This window comes from Protopterus annectens, chromosome 12.part0 (assembly GCF_019279795.1).
Source record: "Protopterus annectens isolate FY-2018-M chromosome 12.part0, PAN1.0, whole genome shotgun sequence".
NCBI classification, from domain to species: Eukaryota; Metazoa; Chordata; order Ceratodontiformes; family Protopteridae; genus Protopterus; species Protopterus annectens.
In genome coordinates this window covers 277,750,947-277,770,230 of record NC_056746.1, presented here as the reverse complement: position 1 = coordinate 277,770,230, position 19,284 = coordinate 277,750,947, and the positions used below count along the sequence as shown (strand labels likewise).

The 19,284-nt window shown below is 39.3% G+C and overlaps 1 protein-coding gene across 1 annotated transcript in view; it reads right to left on the bottom strand.

The window, feature by feature from the left end:
• The window catches only part of GLIS2 (GLIS family zinc finger 2), a 681,681-nt gene extending 663,704 nt beyond the window's left edge, over positions 1 to 17,977 (bottom strand). The window contains exon 1 of the mRNA XM_044089337.1: positions 17,844 to 17,977. The gene's annotated coding sequence lies outside the window, so the exon portion shown is untranslated. The remainder of the gene's footprint in view (positions 1 to 17,843) is intronic.
• Between the last annotated feature and the right edge of the window lie 1,307 nt (positions 17,978 to 19,284).

Here is a 19,284-nt window from a genome sequence, read left to right as displayed (position 1 = left end):
GATTGTGTAAAATAAACAGTATACAAAATGTTGTAAGGGGAAATGTGGAAAAATACTGAAGTCAACATATTTTGTATTCTGTATTTAAAGGGTTAAGCAGAAAAATGTTCACTGCATGCAAACTGAAATGTTCTGGAAAATGTTGATCACTGAGGAATGCAGAAGTTAATCTTAAACTGCTGATAAGAAAGTTAATGGTGCAAGAATAACTGTGGTACTGGCTGGTAAAAACAAGTAATCAAACTATCAATTTTAATGAAAGTCCTCTGTGCTACATGTATGTACGTGCAGGAGGGTCTATATAAGGAGAACTTAAAGTACAAGTAGCCAGACTGCTGGCATACTACTATCATGTAGCAGGTCTCCATGCATGTAAAATAAAGCTGTTTTACTTGCTTACAAGAACTTGGTGTGATTCTTCCAGAATATGTTAGAAGAGTAAAATCTTTCGACAAATTTCAAGGAGGCCCATCCCTCCTTCGGAACGGGGAATATATAATCTTGGCATGCATTGATTTTTATAAATCATTTGGTGAGCATGAAGCATCCTTCTTGTTTTAATATTAACCTATCCAACACATTTTGAGGCCAGTCAATCACTCCAAAACTGTAAGTTAGGACAGGAAGAGCAAATTGGTTTGTAGCTTGGAATTTGTTCCTAGATGTCAATGCTGTTTTCAGGATTAATTTAAGTCTTCTAAAATATTCCTTACTAAGTTTTACTCACATTTGTTCATGTTTTATTGCTGATCCTTCATCAATTCCCAAATATTTATACACCCCCTCTTGCCCAAATTCTTTTATATCACATTCTTGTCCCAAAATTATGTTTTCCTGGTGCTGCAGTCTTTCTGCTTTAAAGGTTGCTTTTGCACATTCATCTGAAAATGTTTTGACAGCTTGCAGTTGTGCTTTCAGTTCCTCATCTGATGAGCTGTACAGTTTTAAATCATCGACAAAGAGAAGATGAGAAGTCTTTAGACTTTGTTGTTTTTTAGGAGCCAAATTAAAGCCATAGCCTAAGCTTTTAAGTAAACAGCTTAATGGGTTAAGGGCAAGGCAGAACAGCAGCAGTGATAGAGAGTCACCCTGGAATATCCAATTTTTATCCCTGGGATAGTAATTTGTCTTTTATCACGGCTTAATTGCAAAGTGGTCTGCCATTGTTTCATGGTCACTGTAATGTAGTCAATCAGTGTAGGGTATATCTTATACATTCTTAAGCACTCTTCTATCCGTGAATGCGGGATACTATCAAATGCTTTTTTAGTCAATTTATGCCATACTTAGATTCTTTCCCTTTTTACAGTTCTCAACTATGACTTTATTTAACAAGAAACGATCCTTTGTTCCATATGACTTCCTTTTATTGCCCTTTTGTTCTTTTTCCATAATTGAGTTTTCTTTTAAATGTCTATAAACTCTGTCGACATCAATTCCCATGTATAGCTTATACGTCGTCGGAAGGCAAGTTATTGCTCTATAATTTCTGGGGTAGCTTGCAGGTTCTGTCTTAAGTAGGAGCATTGTTTTACCTGTTGTTAGCCAGATTGGTACCTGTTCGGGGTGCGCATACAAATAGTTCTTACTCGTGGCTAGATCTTCATGCAAAGATGTTAATACTTTTAACCAAAAGTTATGTACTGCATCTGGGCCTGGGGTTTTCCAGTTAGAGGATTTTCATAACTTTGTTTCAATCTCTCTGGCTGTTACTTCATCCCATTTCATATCCTGTACCTTTAAATTTCTTATTCTTTCTTTTACTTCTTTTATTCATTTCACATCTTTGTTGTGTTCCATAGGATCTTCATAGATACTTCTCCAAAATGCATCTATTTCTTCTCTTTCTGGCAGTTTTTCAATTCCTTTTACCTTGTTTCCCAATTCTCTATAAAACGTTTTTGGGTCATCACTACCTGTTCCTCCAAATGGTTTTGTTGATTTTGAAGAAGAGGTTTAAATTCCTAGACAGAACTGAAGTCAACATATTTTGTATTCTGTATTTAAAGGGTTAAGCAGAAAAATGTTCACTGCGTGCAAACTGAAATGTTCTGGAAAATGTTGATCACTGAGGAATGCAGAAGTTAATCTTAAACTGCTGATAAGAAAGTTAATGGTGCAAGAATAACTGTGGTACTGGCTGGTAAAAACAAGTAATCAAACTATCAATTTTAATGAAAGTCCTCTGTGCTACGTGTATGTACGTGCAGGAGGGTCTATATAAGGAGAACTTAAAGTACAAGTAGCCAGACTGCTGGCATACTACTATCATGTAGCAGGTCTCCATGCATGTAAAATAAAGCTGTTTTACTTGCTTACAAGAACTTGGTGTGATTCTTCCAGAATATGTTAGAAGAGTAAAATCTTTCGACATAACTGGCGCCCAACGTTAGGGTGGCCCCTGCACGGCGCGAATCGAACAAAGAGAGTCTGAAAACCTGCGCAGGTGGAGAGAGATCAGGCTCTCCTCGAATGAAAGACCTCCAACTGAAACAGGTTGAAATTAGAGGCCAGTCACTCTTTCCAGATTCAATCCGTGAGGTGGCAGTGAAACAGGGCGGAGGAATCACAAAGGTAAGCAAAAAAAAAAAAACGTTATTTTTTTGTTGTTTCTGATTGGAATTTTTTGTCTAAATTTTAAGGGACTAGTCAAGGGAGAAATTTAATTTTCTCAAAGTATAAGGAGTATATGTGAATAGATTCCATATACAAGAGATCTCAGGAACAGAAATAGTTTCTCGTAAGAGAAATGGGAACAGGAACCAGTTGCGCCAAAGGCTTGACAAAACTGAAGATGAAAAGTTTATGTTTGATTTACACCCAAAGAATGTAAAGTATTTAGATAAATGGAAAAAGATCATGGGTTTAGTGGATGTTTAAATAAGTCAGAATGTCAAAATCTAGTAAGATTACTGCAAACAGGCAGGAAATAAGACAAGGAATCAAAAAAAGGTGGGGTTTCCCCAGGCACAGAAATGGCTGGAGGAAGCAAATAAAAGACATAGGGAACAAAATTTGAAAAAAGGGTGTGGTGATTCAAGTGAAAAAGATGTGTACTTTGTTCAAAAGGAAGATAATGAAACTTCCATAGTCAGTCGTAGTCACCAGAATCCCTCGGCCCCTCCCATCCAGTATCCAGACCCTGCACAGGTTATTGAGGTGCCCCCCGACCAGGACCCACCACAATACCAGGCTTCGGTGGGTGGCCCCCCCACGCCAAGTATTATATTACAGAGAGAGCCTGCCAACACTCTTGACTTACGCAGCGGAAGTATTAGGAGAGAAGGGCACTGGAAAATTAAGGAAAAGGTAGATCAGGAAGGAGAGGAATACCCACTGATAGAAGTGGCAAATCCTCAAGCAGGTGCAGAAGGCGAGGGTCCTACCATATTGGTCTACCGACCGTGGACCTGTGATGACATCCGAAAAGCGGTAGAGGGGATTCCCCATCCAAAAGTAGATATGCGTAAATTCCGTACAGGCGGGGGCATGAGAATGAGTTATAGATTAAACGCTGTAGAATTTGAACAAGTAATAAGGCAAATCCTAGGACCTGATTGGCACCTTATTTGCGGAACTTGGGACCCCTTGCTACCAGAGGAAGGGGGAGCCTTGCCGTTTAACTCCGAAGTGTGTAGAACCAGAATAAAGACTCTCCTAGATAAAATAGAAGAACATTGGAAGCCCAAAGCAGATTGGACTTGCATTAATCAATGCGTTCAATCAGATGACGAACCGTAGACAATTATCTACATCGTCTCACACAATGTTTTGATGCTCATAGTGGGTTGATTAAGGCAGAAAATCAGGAAAATGACTCGCCCTATGAACAGCAACTGAAAAATGCATTCCTAAAGGGCTGCAAGACAGCCATTGGTAACTTTATACAAAAGCATATGATCACACACAGGACAGCGTCTACAGCCCCTTATGGATTATGCTAGACATGCTGAGAAATACCTGAAGGAAAAAAAAGATAAAAAAGCCCAGACTTTTACAGTTAGTGAAGATGGAACTTTAATGTTAGTTCAAGGTTCCGCAAATCGCGGAAGAGGGCGTGGCAGGGGAAGAGGACGAGGATGGGGAGGCATAAGTCATTCTGAGGATTTCGAGGGTAGGCAAAAGAGGGGGGAGTGTTTTAAGTGCGGTAAGAAAGGACATTTTGCCAGAGATTGCAGAGGACCGGAGAAACCGATGGTTGCTTCGGTGGTACCACATGACTATATGACGGTCAAAAGGCGTAGATGGAGGGTATGAGGAAGAAGAAGAAAGTGAGTATGAGGAAGTAGGTACAAGTGTAGGCGATGGGTGAGCACAGTAAATGGCAGAAAATGAGAAATATCAAATGGTAAATCTAACAGCACTAGCATCAACTATGCAATTGGAATCCCAACCAGTGATCACATTGCAAGTTGAGGGCCGAGACATAGAATTTCTTTGTGACTCAGGGGCTTCATGAACGTTAGTCAGAAGTACTGCCATATCATCCGATGTTACCTCGGATGAATATGTGCTTGTAAAAGCAGCAAATGGTCGTATTTACAAAGAGCCATTGTCCAAACCTCTGTGGTTTACCGACCCAGAGGCGAACCAAACCATACGGTTCCGAGTAATAATTTCAAAAATCTGCCCAGTACATTTACTAGGAAGAGATTTAATGCAAGTGTCCGGCATAGCAGCCGTCCCAACCTCCACTGGGATGGTGGCAAGGAGAATTGAACCGAATAGTGCAATGCTATTAGAGGGGCAGGGAGATCTACATTACTGGTATAGTAATGATTTGATAGAGACAGGCCCCCAGAGTGTAGTGACGGCTCTTACAAATTTGGCATTAAGCAAATACGGCATAACAAATCCGAAGGTGTCAGATCCATTACATTGCACAATGTATTACAGAAGATGTGTCGGACCTGATTTAGAATACGAAAAGAAATTTCTTAGTTTTAAAGTCACCAAACTAGTATTGCATAGCCTTTTTTGGGACACACTAGGTAATTCTGCAGTCACATGTAGCCTTACAAGGGATATGCAGCTGCTGTATAAGAATGAATTAACCACACATATTTCAGTCACGGAGGGTGAAGGAATGTCATGGTACCTCGTGGGTAAGAAAATAACTGAATGGGTAGGATGGACACCAGAACAGTTGGCAGGTAAGGCGTTCAGGTTCAAAAACTTAACTGGGTTACACAAGCCAGACCGACCGTGCACCTCTGGGAAGACGAACCGATACAATCCCCTGGGACATTATGACTATGTCTCCTTACCCCCATGGAAGAATCTCAATTGCAGACGATTCCAAACTCATTATGGTCGCAGGGTCAGCACGATATCGGACTGATTAGAACGGCAGGACAGGTAAAGATTACACCCAAGTCAGAATTTAGACCTCATAAACGGCAGTATCCCTTGAGCAGAAAGGCAGAGGAGGGCATTTTACCGGTAATCACAGCACTTTTGAAAGCTGGAGTATTAATTCTGTGCACAGACTCACCGTGTAATACACCCTTATTTCCAGTAAAAAAAACGGATGGGACATGGAGGATGGTACAAGACTTACAGGCAATAAATGCCGCGGTGGTACCTCGGGCCCCCATAGTCCCGGATCCGTCTATTCTGCTGAACGATATCCTTCCAACGGATAACTACTTTTCTGTAATTGATATCAGTAATGCCTTTTTCTCTATTCCCTTGCAGGAAGATAGTAGATTTTGGTTTGCATTTACGTTTATGGGCAAGCGTTATACCTATACCAGGTTACCGCAGGGATACTGCGAAAGTTAGACCATCTTCTCACAAGAGATGTCCACCAATTTGGCTCAGTTCCAACCAGCCCAAGGGTGCCACCTACTGCTGTACGTGGATGATATCCTCCTGGCTGCGACTACGGAAGAAATCTGTAAGTCCGAGACTATTCGACTACTACACTTTCTGGCACACGAAGGACATAAGGTAAATAAGTCTAAGTTACAATTTTGTAAATTAGAAGTACGTTACCTGGGTTATACTATCTCTGGGAAGGGCAGGCGATTAGATGACAGCAGAAAAAATGCTATTTTACAAGCCCCCATGCCAACTACAAAAAGAAATGATGTCCTTTGTAGGCATTACGAACTTCTGTCGTAGTTGGATTCCCAACTACGCCGAAGAAGTGCACCCGCTATCAGACTTAATTTTTGCAATACCGATGGCGGCAAAAGATTTGCTGCACTGGACAGACAAGGCAGTACAGGCATTCACTAGGATCAAGCAACTGATAGCTGGGTCAGCGACATTGGGGTTTCCAGATTACAGTAAGACCTTTATACAGACTGTAGATTGCAAGCAGGGATTTATGACATCTGTTTTAATGCAAATGTATGGAGATAAGTTAAGACCATTGGCATTTTACTCTAGCAAATTAGACTCAGTAGCACAAGCATTACCACACTGTGTGCAAGCAGTAATTGCAGCCGCTTTGGCGGTACAAGCATCTGCCACGTTGGTATTGTTCCATGATCTTACATTAAAAGTCCCGCACTCTGTAGCAGTCATCCTTCTGCAGGACAAGTTAACATTTCTGTCACCTAGCAGACATTTATCTTGTATGACTACGCTGTTATCGCAGCCACACATGACAATTGAGAGATGCACTACCTTAAATCCAGCGACATTGCTACCTGTTGCTGAAGACGGTATCCCGCATGTATGCTTAGATCTCATACATTCTAAAGTTCTATCAAGACCGGATCTTAAAGATCAACCCTTACTACATGCGGACTGGACACTGTTTGTAGATGGGTCAGCACGCAAAACAGAAACAGGCACCATGCAGGTAGGGTATGCAGTTACTACTGCAACTCAGATAATAGAGGCAAGACCACTCCCCGGGAACTTATCCGCTCAAGCAGTGGAACTGATTGCTGTGACAAGGGCATGTCTCCTTTTGGAGGACAGGAATGTCACTATCTATACGGATAGTCAATATGCCTTTTCTACGGTACATGTGTTTGCTCAGCAATGGAAAAATAGGGGGATGGTTACAACCTCGGGGAAAGACATCATGCACAAAGAACTAATCCTTGAATTACTACAAGCCGTCCAACGGCCACGGGGTTTGGCCATCTGTAAATGCGCTGCTCATACCCGTGCTAAGGACCCGGTATCACTTGGTAATGCCCTAGCAGACAAAGCAGCCAAAGAGGCAGCTATGTCCAGTACCTTTTCACTTGAAACCACACCTACAGAATTACAACCAACAGATAAGTTTGATTTGCAAACCTTACAAGTCATGCAGGAACTTAGCACAGTACAGGAAAAACAATGCTGGACTAGGTATGGTGTTAGGCAGAACAAAGGAATCTATGTGGGACGGATAATAAATATGTTTTGCCTACTAATCTTTTTAGGTATGCAGCACTAGTTGTGCATGGCCCTTCCCATCTGGGCCCTGCAGCTATGGTTAGAATTATCCACCTTACCTTTTGGACCAAGGGTTTCATTGCATATGCAAAACGCTTTTGTCTATCCTGCATAGTATGTGCTAAATACCACGGGAGGGGTCAGAGTTGCTCCGGCATCATTTCCAACACCCCTATCCTTTTCATACAATATGTATGGACTTCATCGAATTGACCCGGCACAACTAAAGAAGTTTGTGTTAGTAATAGTAGATGCATTTACTAAGTGGGTTGAGGCTTTTCGGTGACACATCCGGATGCTCAATCAGTGGCTAAAATTTTGGTCAATCACATCGTCCGCACTTTGGACTTCCTACACGCATCTACTCTGACAACGGCACGCATTTTGTCAATCAGATCATACAGAAACTGTCTACAGTTTTCCAAATTGAATTGAAACACCATTGTGCCTACCACCCACAGTCAGCAGGGTTGGTGGAACGCCATAACGGCATTCTAAAAGGCAAGTTGAGAAAACTACACATCAGTCTTGGATTACCTGTCTACCTCTAGCCCTCCTTTCCATGCGCACAACTCCCACCTCAAAAGGAGTCACCCCATTTGAGTTGTTGTATGGGAGACCTTATTACGTCCGCAGTGGCAAAACTTGTTGCCTGCGGAATGTGAGGGGTGAGGAGATAGCTGAGTACATGAGGAAAATGCTGACCAATACTAACAGCTGTTTAACGAATGATTGTTTTTCAGGTTCAAGAGACGACAAGATCACGGAAATCAGACCCGGCGAGTGGGTCTGGATCAAAATAATAAAACGCAAGAATTGGGCATCCCCAAATGGGAGGGCCCCTACCAGGTGCTAATCGCAACTCCAACAGCAGTTCGGATTAAAGAAAGGTCCTCATGGATCCACCTAACGCACTGCAAAATCGTAAGACATTTTCAGTTAAATAAAGACTTGAGTTCCCCTGAGGAACAAACAGACAGCAGCAATCATGAAGGACAATAATGAGAATAAGAGAAAATGGTTCTATTGCAATGTTTTATTGTTTATAACTATTATGATTGTAATATTTCTGTTTTGGACATTTCTGTCTTTTAATGAAGCTAGCCATTCAAAAAGAGACAAACACACCAGCTGGCATCCAAACTTTAATACATATCAAGCGATTAAATATGCATATGCATCCTCAATGAATGTCTCAAATTGTTGGGTATGTACTGCAATACCTACTGTACATAGTGGCTTAATGTTAGGGACAGCCCCTCTGGGAATAAATGATACTTGGAATAGTTTGTTGTTTGAAACCACAGAAGTACCACTGAGAGACAAGGTGGCGCTGCCTCTTCTGGGGTGCCAAAACGGAACAGTGTGTTTTCAAAAGATTGGGAAAGTTAAGGTGGGGCTGAGCCAATGTAATTTGACAATAGTTCATAATTGTACCCTAGAAGGGCAGTGTGAGACCAAGTTTGGAGCTATAAAAAAAGACATCAATGTAAATGATACTAGTTTTGTTGAAAAATGCTGTATGTATATGGCCTGTTATTTAAGGGGCTAAAGCCAAATGGGAGTTATGAATTTGCAACCAATATTACCATCAAAACAAATGATTGTTATTTTATTTGTGGTAGGAAAGCATATAAATGGTTACCATATAGCTGGACAGGAGGTTGTTTTTGGGGATATCTGATATCAGCTAACAGACACCCAAATGCATTGCCACAAGGTAAAATCTGAAATGCACATTCTCTTAATAAACCTATTAATCCCGTAGGTAACATTGATGCGTCATGGATTTATCACCATGACTTGGCACACGTCAGCAGCAAAGGACTCTCACATATGGACCTAGGCGATGATGTAATTGCTTGGGCTGGTATTTTGCCAGCATATGGGACAGTAAAATCCATCTGGGAACTGAGAAAACTGTCAAAACTGTTAGAGACTCTGAGTAATGCGACATTTTCAGTGTTAGAATTGGTGACGGATGAATTAACGGCGATGAGAACAGTAGTGTTGCAGAACCGTATGGTGCTCGATTTCACCCTAGCGGCGAAAGGAGGTACTTGCGCTCTGATACACGAGGAGTGCTGCTCGTTCATTCCTGATAACGAGCACGCGATTCAGAGCCATCTTGAAATAATTCAACAAGTTTCTGAACTGACTAAACCTGGTCCAAACCCCTTGACTGACTTTTTTCCAAAATCTGTTTGGAAACTGGGGTTCTGTGTTGATGAACATTTTAATTGCTGTATGTGTTGGTGCAATCATATTTTTGCTGCTTGGCTGCTGTTGCATACCATGTATCAAAATGATAATATCAAAGGTTATCTCTGCCAATGCTACAAAAGCATATTTCTCTGATTATGAGAAGGTATACAACGTATCTGGGATTGTGTAAAATAAACAGTATACAAAATGTTGTAAGGGAAATGTGGAAAAATACTGAAGTCAACATATTTTGTATTCTGTATTTAAAGGGTTAAGCAGAAAAATGTTCACTGCATGCAAACTGAAATGTTCTGGAAAATGTTGATCACTGAGGAATGCAGAAGTTAATCTTAAACTGCTGATAAGAAAGTTAATGGTGCAAGAATAACTGTGGTACTGGCTGGTAAAAACAAGTAATCAAACTATCAATTTTAATGAAAGTCCTCTGTGCTACGTGTATGTACATGCAGGAGGGTCTATATAAGGAGAACTTAAAGTACAAGTAGCCAGACTGCTGGCATACTACTATCATGTAGCAGGTCTCCATGCATGTAAAATAAAGCTGTTTTACTTGCTTACAAGAACTTGGTGTGATTCTTCCAGAATATGTTAGAAGAGTAAAATCTTTCGACAAATTTCAAGGAGGCCCATCCCTCCTTCGGAACGGGGAATATATAATCTTGGCATGCATTGATTTTTATAAATCATTTGGTGAGCATGAAGCATCCTTCTTGTTTTAATATTAACCTATCCAACACATTTTGAGGCCAGTCAATCACTCCAAAACTGTAAGTTAGGACAGGAAGAGCAAATTGGTTTGTAGCTTGGAATTTGTTCCTAGATGTCAATGCTGTTTTCAGGATTAATTTAAGTCTTCTAAAATATTCCTTACTAAGTTTTACTCACATTTGTTCATGTTTTATTGCTGATCCTTCATCAATTCCCAAATATTTATACACCCCCTCTTGCCCAAGTTCTTTTATATCACATTATTGTCCCAAAATTATGTTTTCCTGGTGCTGCAGTCTTTCTGCTTTAAAGGTTGCTTTTGCACATTCATCTGAAAAAGTTTTGACAACTTGCAGCTGTGCTTTCAGTTCCTCATCTGATGAGCTGTACAGTTTTAAATCATTGACAAAGAGAAGATGAGAAGTCTTTAGACTTTGTTGTTTTTTAGGAGCCAAATTAAAGCCATGGCCTAAGCTTTTAAGTAAACAGCTTAATGGGTTAAGGGCAAGGCAGAACAGCAACAGTGATAGAGAGCCACCCTGGAATATCCAATTTTTATCCCTGGGATAGTAATTTGTCTTTTATCACGGCTTAATTGCAAAGTGGTCTGCCATTGTTTCATGGTCACTGTAATGTAGTCAATCAGTGTAGGGTATATCTTATACATTCTTAAGCACTCTTCTATCCATGAATGCGGGATACTATCAAATGCTTTTTTAGTCAATTTATGCCATACTTAGATTCTTTCCCTTTTTACAGTTCTCAACTATGACTTTATTTAACAAGAAACGATCCTTTGTTCCATATGACTTCCTTTTATTGCCCTTTTGTTCTTTTGCCATAATTGAGTTTTCTTTTAAATGACTATAAACTCTGTCGACATCAATTCCCATGTATAGCTTATACGTCGTCGGAAGGCAAGTTATTGCTCTATAATTTCTGGGGTAGCTTGCAGGTTCTGTCTTAAGTAGGAGCATTGTTTTACCTGTTGTTAGCCAGATTGGTACCTGTTCGGGGTGCGCATACAAATAGTTCTTACTCATGGCTAGATCTTCATGCAAAGATGTTAATACTTTTAACCAAAAGTTAGGTACTGCATCTGGGCCTGGGGTTTTCCAGTTAGAGGATTTTCATAACTTTGTTTCAATCTCTCTGGCTGTTACTTCATCCCATTTCATATCCTGTACCTTTAAATTTCTTTTTCTTTCTTTTACTTCTTTTATTCATTTCACATCTTTGTTGTGTTCCATAGGATCTTCATAGATACTTCTCCAAAATGCATCTATTTCTTCTCTTTCTGGCAGTTTTTCAATTCCTTTTACCTTGTTTCCCAATTCTCTATAAAACGTTTTTGGGTCATCACTACCTGTTCCTCCAAATGGTTTTGTTGATGTTGAAGAAGAGGTTTAAATTCCTAGACAGAATACTTCTGATGCCATTTAACTTGTTGACGTGCAGTAAGCCCATCAGTATAGGATTGAAGAATGCCTTGTATTCCAAACACAGGTCATCTGTTGGCAGTCTGTAGGGTACTGAGAATAGTGACAGAGCTTTAAGTCGATCCATGTAGGAAATGCTGTTTATGCCTTGTATCCTTTTAGTAAGGTATCGCTGTGGGTATTCCATTTGTTGCATGTGTCTGGACAGATATTTCCCAAAGGGGGCATTATACTCAATGATTGGCCCAATGAGGATTGAGTAAATATGTACTATTGATTTAAATGATTGTGTTGCACCAGTACTGTTGAGCTATGTATATATTGTAAACCGGTTCCATATTTTACTTCCCTTTATTTTATTCTTTCATTAGTCTCTTTGTTAGTTTCTAGTTATGTTTTGTAATGTTACTCTATGTTTTGTTATTCATAAAAATTTAATAAAAGAGCATATTTAAAATTTCTAACTATAATTCAGTTGTGGCATATAAACAGGGATAGAAGTCAGTTAAACACTAGGTATGCCTGTGTTACTCCCTGCATTATCTTAAAATGTTTTGGTGATAATTTGTGAATTGGATTATAAGACCTAAATAACAGTTTTGTTTTGCTTACTTCCAAAATGTTTTCATCTGTTATAATCACTATTTCAGTATTAATTTTTCTTTGATAAAATCAGATGTTTGCTATTAAAGATTAAAAAACAGCTTGAACAGGACTGAATTAACAGTTCTGGTTTAGACATTTACAAAAGCGAGTATGCATTTTGCTTGATAAATGACTTGTCTGTGCATTAAGGTGGGACACCTCACTCTTCAGATTGCAGCATTTATCTCTTCACATTTCTCTCTCTCCCATTCTCAGGATCTGCCAGTGATTAATGAGCATGTATACTACAAAGTGTTCATTTAACTACATTCCAGCTGTATGACACAAAAACAAGCAGCCTAATGAACACAAATTGCTATATGCCTGTAATGCTGCACTTAGAAAACTCTGACTCAGTGGGTAAGGTTACCCTTCAGATGCGAGGTTCGAACTGAAGCAGAATACTGGTATCTTCTGATTAATGCAGGTGCGGAAACAGCACCAATGATTATCAATCAAGGAGACATTTTCTTGTGGTATTAATGACAAGAGTGAAATTTTACAGGGGTCGCTGCTAATACTCAAAGGATATGTGGTATAAAGACACACTTGCTATTTGAATCAAAACAGAGATTCACTGTTTTAGCAGTAAGCAACAACTGGCTTAATGCTTCATCTTGCAGTTTATGACAAACTATGTCAACCAAGATGAAAATCTATGAAGCACACTTTTATAAAACTGTTCTCCTATGCTGTAATACTCTTTATGCAAATATTTATTTTTCCTTTTATTTTACCTTAAGGTTACATTTTATTGTAAATTAGTGGTTTCACATTTGCAGTATATGTGTGTCAGAAACAAAACTAATTAGCTGCTCTGTTCTAGTTGTCATTTTGGTGGCAAGTGCCTTTGTGGTAATCATCCTCTCATAAACAATAGTAAAAACGTTGCCAGCATGCTGCCTTTCTTTATTTTTTTTCTTTCATTAGAGTCATGTTGCTATACTTATTTATTATTGATTTACTCACATTTGATTACCAGGAAAGTTTGTCGGGGTAGATGTCCATTTTCAGCAGAGGCCCAGGGAGAAAAGCTCCAAAGGATTACAAAAGCATTTTAATTTTACAGTCTTCAAAAATAATACAAAAGCATCCACAGTTTAAATAATTACAGCAGATGAGACATACTATGAAAATATTAAGAATAGATACAACTTATATGACAATGATTTAATATTTTGAGACAGTTTAGCCAGTTTACAGACATTAATGGTAAATTGGTATAATACAAATATAAACTGCAATTTAAAGCAAGAGAAAAAAATGGGGTTATGACATATTTAAGCAATAATCCATGACTGTGTGTGGGGATATTAGGATTTACCCACCGTTGGTGAGGTTTGAGCACAAGAGCAAAAGTCCAAGTGATTACACAAAGCCAACTATGGGTAAATCCCGATATGCCCACAAATAGGACTGGATTATTGCCATTATAAACTACATTTTTTTAGCTTTCTTTTCTTAAATAATGCATTTGTATAAGAGCACTTCAGTCTTTTTTTTCACATCATCTTCCTATACTAATGTACTGCACGTGTAAATGGGATTTATGTTCCAACACTTGCACAGTACATTAGTGCAGGAGAAGTGATGCAGAAAACAAAATCTTTGATGCCTTTTTTATTAATTGATAAAAAACAGCGATTTAAGAGGGACAGTGCAAATATATACGGAAAATCAGGTAGGTTTCTATTTGTTTAGTTTTGCAGAATGCACCTGATTTTTCTTATATTTTCCTCTGTCCCTCAGCATAGGCCAATAAAAAGCCTGGCTGCTCAAAGGTACTTCAACGGTCAGTCTTTTTTCTGTTGGTACACATTCTCGATTTACAATGGGCAAGTAGGTTGAGCTGTTCAATCAACTTGCTCATTTTTGAATAGTAATTAGCATTTATTGCATAATTAGAAAAAGAGTCAGAGGAGGAAATTGACTGAAGTAAGGAAGTGACTGAAGAAGGGAGAGTGAGGAGATGCAAGGTATGAATAAGTACTTGTTCATATTTAGGGGTACAGTTTATCCTGGGGTTACTCTTAAACAAAATATTTTGATTCTCATTAAAGTAAAACGTACTTATGTCAAACATAAAAAAATTAATTACCAAGCTTTCATACTCTTTCTTACTAATACTTTTAATGTGGACAGATCACACATATAAACAAACTATACTCAATGTGCTATACTTAATGCTTTTTGGTAACTGGTAATTCAGCACTTACATATGTTAACCAGTTTTACAGAGTGATCTCAGCTGCTAGACCTTTTGCAGATAAAACTAGCCCACCTATTATAAAAGGCCTTCAGAATATCTTCTCACCAAAGGATTTCTACACAATGTTTGTTTTGTATGTGTAATATAAACACTGTGCACTTCTGGGAAAATGTGCATCTTTTCAGTGTTGGTGAGTGTAAGAAAAAGAATGTCCATGCATGACAGATTAAAACTATGATAATCTGTGATGGGTTTAAACACTTATGTAACATTTCAACCGAATAACATCTTCCTCATTGAATGGGCATGGAGTATCATGCCAACCTTATGTAACCCAAGAAGACTACACTCATCAGTGTTTTGACTCACATGACATTATTTTTGAAATTAACTGGCTGACCAAATGATTGGCTTGATAATCTTGCACTGACACAACCTTGCTAGAAGGGAGCTGCCAGAACTTTCCATAAGCATGTCACAATATTAGATATAAATGTCTAGTGAATGGGTAACACCACTGGAAGATGAGACTTCCAGTGTAACACTGTTATTGTGGAATTCAACCTCTGATGGGGGGCATTCACACATATGTTGGCACAGGCACCCACACTTGGAAAATCTCTATGAAAGGGCAGTGGGACCTTTCTATTTCTGTCACTGAATGGTTATGCAGAGCAAGCTGGAAATGCGCCAAAGGCAGACTGACATCTGTCTCAATAAAAAATAAAGTTGGATACCTACGTCGCTAAGAATGCATATAATCTGTAATTACATTGTGAATCGTTTTAATCAAATCAAAGCGTAGCAGAATGCTAGGGTTTTAAACAGAAAACGTAATGCATGTGGTGGTTTTATGTCTGCCCTCCTGTGCAGCTTTTGCCGGGGGTGTCCGGGCAGGAGTGATACAGATGTGTCATTCATTATAAGTGTAGGTAAATAAATGGCTCACGTTTTTAAAAGTCAAACCAGGACACAGTCAGAAGTCAAGGATGACTTTTGAAAGGCAAACACTCGCTGATAAACCTGTACCGAGGAATTTGCTCCTCTGTAAAATAAAATTCAGTTTACTTAACGTAGGCAGGTTTTAACAAAACAAAAACACGCAATATGTCGTTGTCTACACACACTAATACTTTTTTGTTTTTCCATTATACAATCTTTTACAATAAATGAAATAAACTGAATTGCGTTTGCGTATACTGCATTCACAAAACTAAAAGTCGGACACAATGAGGGTCATTTTCTCTGTATTTAATATATTTGAAGAGACATTTTCGTTTTGTCAGTTCATATGTCATGCAGTAAGTAGCCTGGGACAGTTAGAGTCATACCCCTTAAGTGTCCATGATTTTGACTCAGATCTGTACCTCTTAATCCCTTTTAAAACTGGCAACTTGGGGAGAAAAGGTGAATTACACGTAAACAATGACAATAATTAGAGTTATTACAGACGTGTTTTACTTCAGAAAATGTATATTAATTCATATAACCTTATTCTGTCAGCGTCTCAAGTAAATAGTGCTAATATTTCGAAAGTTTCCCTGATTGTTCCCGATTATATCTGGATTTGTCCCTGTTTGTGTTAAGATGTGTCCCAGATTCAGTTATGAGCTATGCTTCGAGTTCAGCCCAGATCCCAAGAGTTATTAAAAAAATCTCCACCCACAGAAACAATTTCCATTGCGGTATTAGGCATTGCATAAACTTCCAGCACCACAGGAGGCCCTGGTAACACAAAAAGAGTTAAAAATCCCACTTTTATTCTGCACCATTCCTCTGCAGGCCCATGATACTGACTGCTGTCCAAAACGGTTATCCATAATGCAGTCTGTTATCTGGCAGGGCAGCTCCTGACACAGTCGGACCTAGCAAACCTTGTACTCTGGAGGAGACACAGGGTGGCGTGTCCCCATTTCGGAATCTGACAGCCACGCAATGTCCTGCTCCTGCCTGTCACATAGAGTGCCTCCTGCACTCACAGTAACCCACGTGGGGTGGGGCACCGATAATGAAAAAAATGAGATACACCTTGAAAAATCTCACCGGAGTAACCTTTGCAACACCATGAAAGGTCAAGAACCGACAAGTCTTTCTGAGGCGCACTTTATTTAAGAAACACGTAATGCGGTCAGTTTTATGCAAAGACGCTTTCTCGGTCAACCGAATACAAGAGCTAGAATTCTCAAATGCACCCCATTTAAGGGATGACACGATTTTGATCTTACAAACGTCATGGTGCCGCTGTTCCTCGTTTTAATGATACTTGTAGAAAACAGACAACGATGTTATACATTACTAACACGAATAAAATTAGTTAATGCAAGAATCTGAGCTATGACTCCAGGAATACTCCGGGACTATAGAGCAGAAAGCAGGTTAGATCTGCAGCCAGCCCTTGACTCCAGCAGCAGACAACCACTAACGCGTAAGCTGGTGTTCACACAGCCCTCTTACAGCTGTGCTCACCACAACTGTTTACACATGGAACTGCTGACTCCACAGCAGCAAAGAATGAGTTAACTGCAGACATTCTTTTTGCAAACACCAGCCCAAATCCAAGGGGTCCAGGTGTCCCAGTATGCATATGTGCAATTCTCCAGCTGTGTTACATAAAGTTCTAAGGACTTTCACCAGTTAGAGCAGCGCCATTTCACCACATTTGTGAAGACCACAGCTCCACCATCCACCAAATAATATCTGTACATGTCGACAGACAGCACAGATGTTGGGGATAAATTGCTAGGGTGGGGCGAGAGAGTTTCACCTCTGCCCATAACGATGTCGCATTGATTATATAGGTTAAAGCAAATTAATGTTTGCAAGTCAGAAAAGTAATACATACTCAGAAAACACAATTTACATACAGTAAGGATAATGTCAACAGGCTGAGAGTCGATAGCGCCGCGTTGGAGTGCAGATGTCCAAATTATGAAATTCTGTAAGAATGACAAGCCCAATGAAAAGCAGATGGACGTTGGGCCATTCTTAATCCAGCCACTGATTAGTTAAACAGATGAAGGTCAGAGGCTTACATTGGCACATCCTTAGCAGACTGACATTACAGCCAGCAACAAAAATGGCACAAATTAACGCATAAAATAATTAAATATCACTTCTGATTGGAGATAAACAAAACGAAGGCAAGTCTACTACCATCACTTCTGCACTCTGCAGTACTTCTCTAATAGTTCCGGTATAAGAAGCAAAGGCAGTACCTGCGGGCTGTGGAGCTCCCCTCACTGTCCATAGTAACGCCAGCAGCCCTGCGTCCTCATGTTGCAGCTGAAAGACAAAAGCAGCCAGTTCGTCCGAGAGCAGCAGCCATTCCGATCCTAGCCCTGCCAGAGCCTGAGACTAGACCTCCCCTGTAGACAAGGGAGGGAGGAGGGAGAGGGCGGGGGCCAGGGCTACAGCAGGGGAAAACTTGCATACCTCGCAGCTGTGTCATATTCTCACGAATATGTAATTTGTCTTTCCACATGCAAAAGCTGTGGCATTGAATAGTAGCAGTTTTGAACCCCAGATGACATGTTCCTATTCACTTTTGAACAGTATTTTTGGGCTACTGTCACTGTATAACTGCTTATTGAGTTACTACCCTTTACAGCACCATAACTGAGGATGGAAAATTAAATTTCCCTTAGAATTTAGGCCATATCTCGTAATTTGGAGGGACGCATTATTACGCTTGCATGTGTCATTTTCTGACTTTACCTGCTTATGATATAAAATGAGCTATCAACATTCTCAGTATTTTAGCGTCAGATACCTAGTGCAAGCCTTCCGTTTTCTCCCCATGTGAAATGGCAAATAACAATGTTGAAAAAGTGGTCCAGCGTGTAAAAGCATGCTTTTAACATCTTGAATGGTTAAAAAAGTGTCCATAAAAATCAGTAACGAACAGACACAAGGCAGTGTTCCAATTTCCTTACCTACAAGGAGCCTTTTATTATACTGATGATACATTGTAAGGGAAAGATTAATTTAAGTTCTTAGTTTTGTCAGGATCTTAATATTTCTGTGGTAGTCAATAATTTCTTTATGTTTGTGAAATGTTATGAAAATGTGCTTATCTTTACTTTTAAAGTCCAGTAGCCAATTAAATGTTATGGGAATTAAATGTAAATAGTTTTAATTAAAACTCAATTAATTTTCACTATGCCATAGTAATGGAGATGGTAAACAGTACAAATTATGGTTACAAAAGTATTGGTCAAAACACAACAAGAATACCATTAAAGATATAGGGGCAATGTTAGACAACAATTTAAACTCTGACCAGCTTGTAGTTATCAAAGTCAGAAAAAGCATTCTTGTAGTTAAGGACTTTGCTCTCCAGTACCTTACTAATACTACTCCAAACCGTGAATTTATTTATTTATTTATTTTATTTATTTATTTATGTGCTTTTGTTTACTGGAATAGTCCACTGGGCCAGAGTCTATTTTCAGTGGAGGCCTGGGAGAAAAGCTCGTGTCTATATCACATTATCGAAAGTTTACTTAATCGAATCAATAAAGGTCGAACTTTATTGATCGATTAATTAAAACATCGAATAACGTAAAAAAAAACTAAAAAAAAAAACTAAATGGCGTAGGCAGGGGAGCAAGCCTCCCTGCATCCTCCCTACTTAAATATACCAACTCCCAGACAACA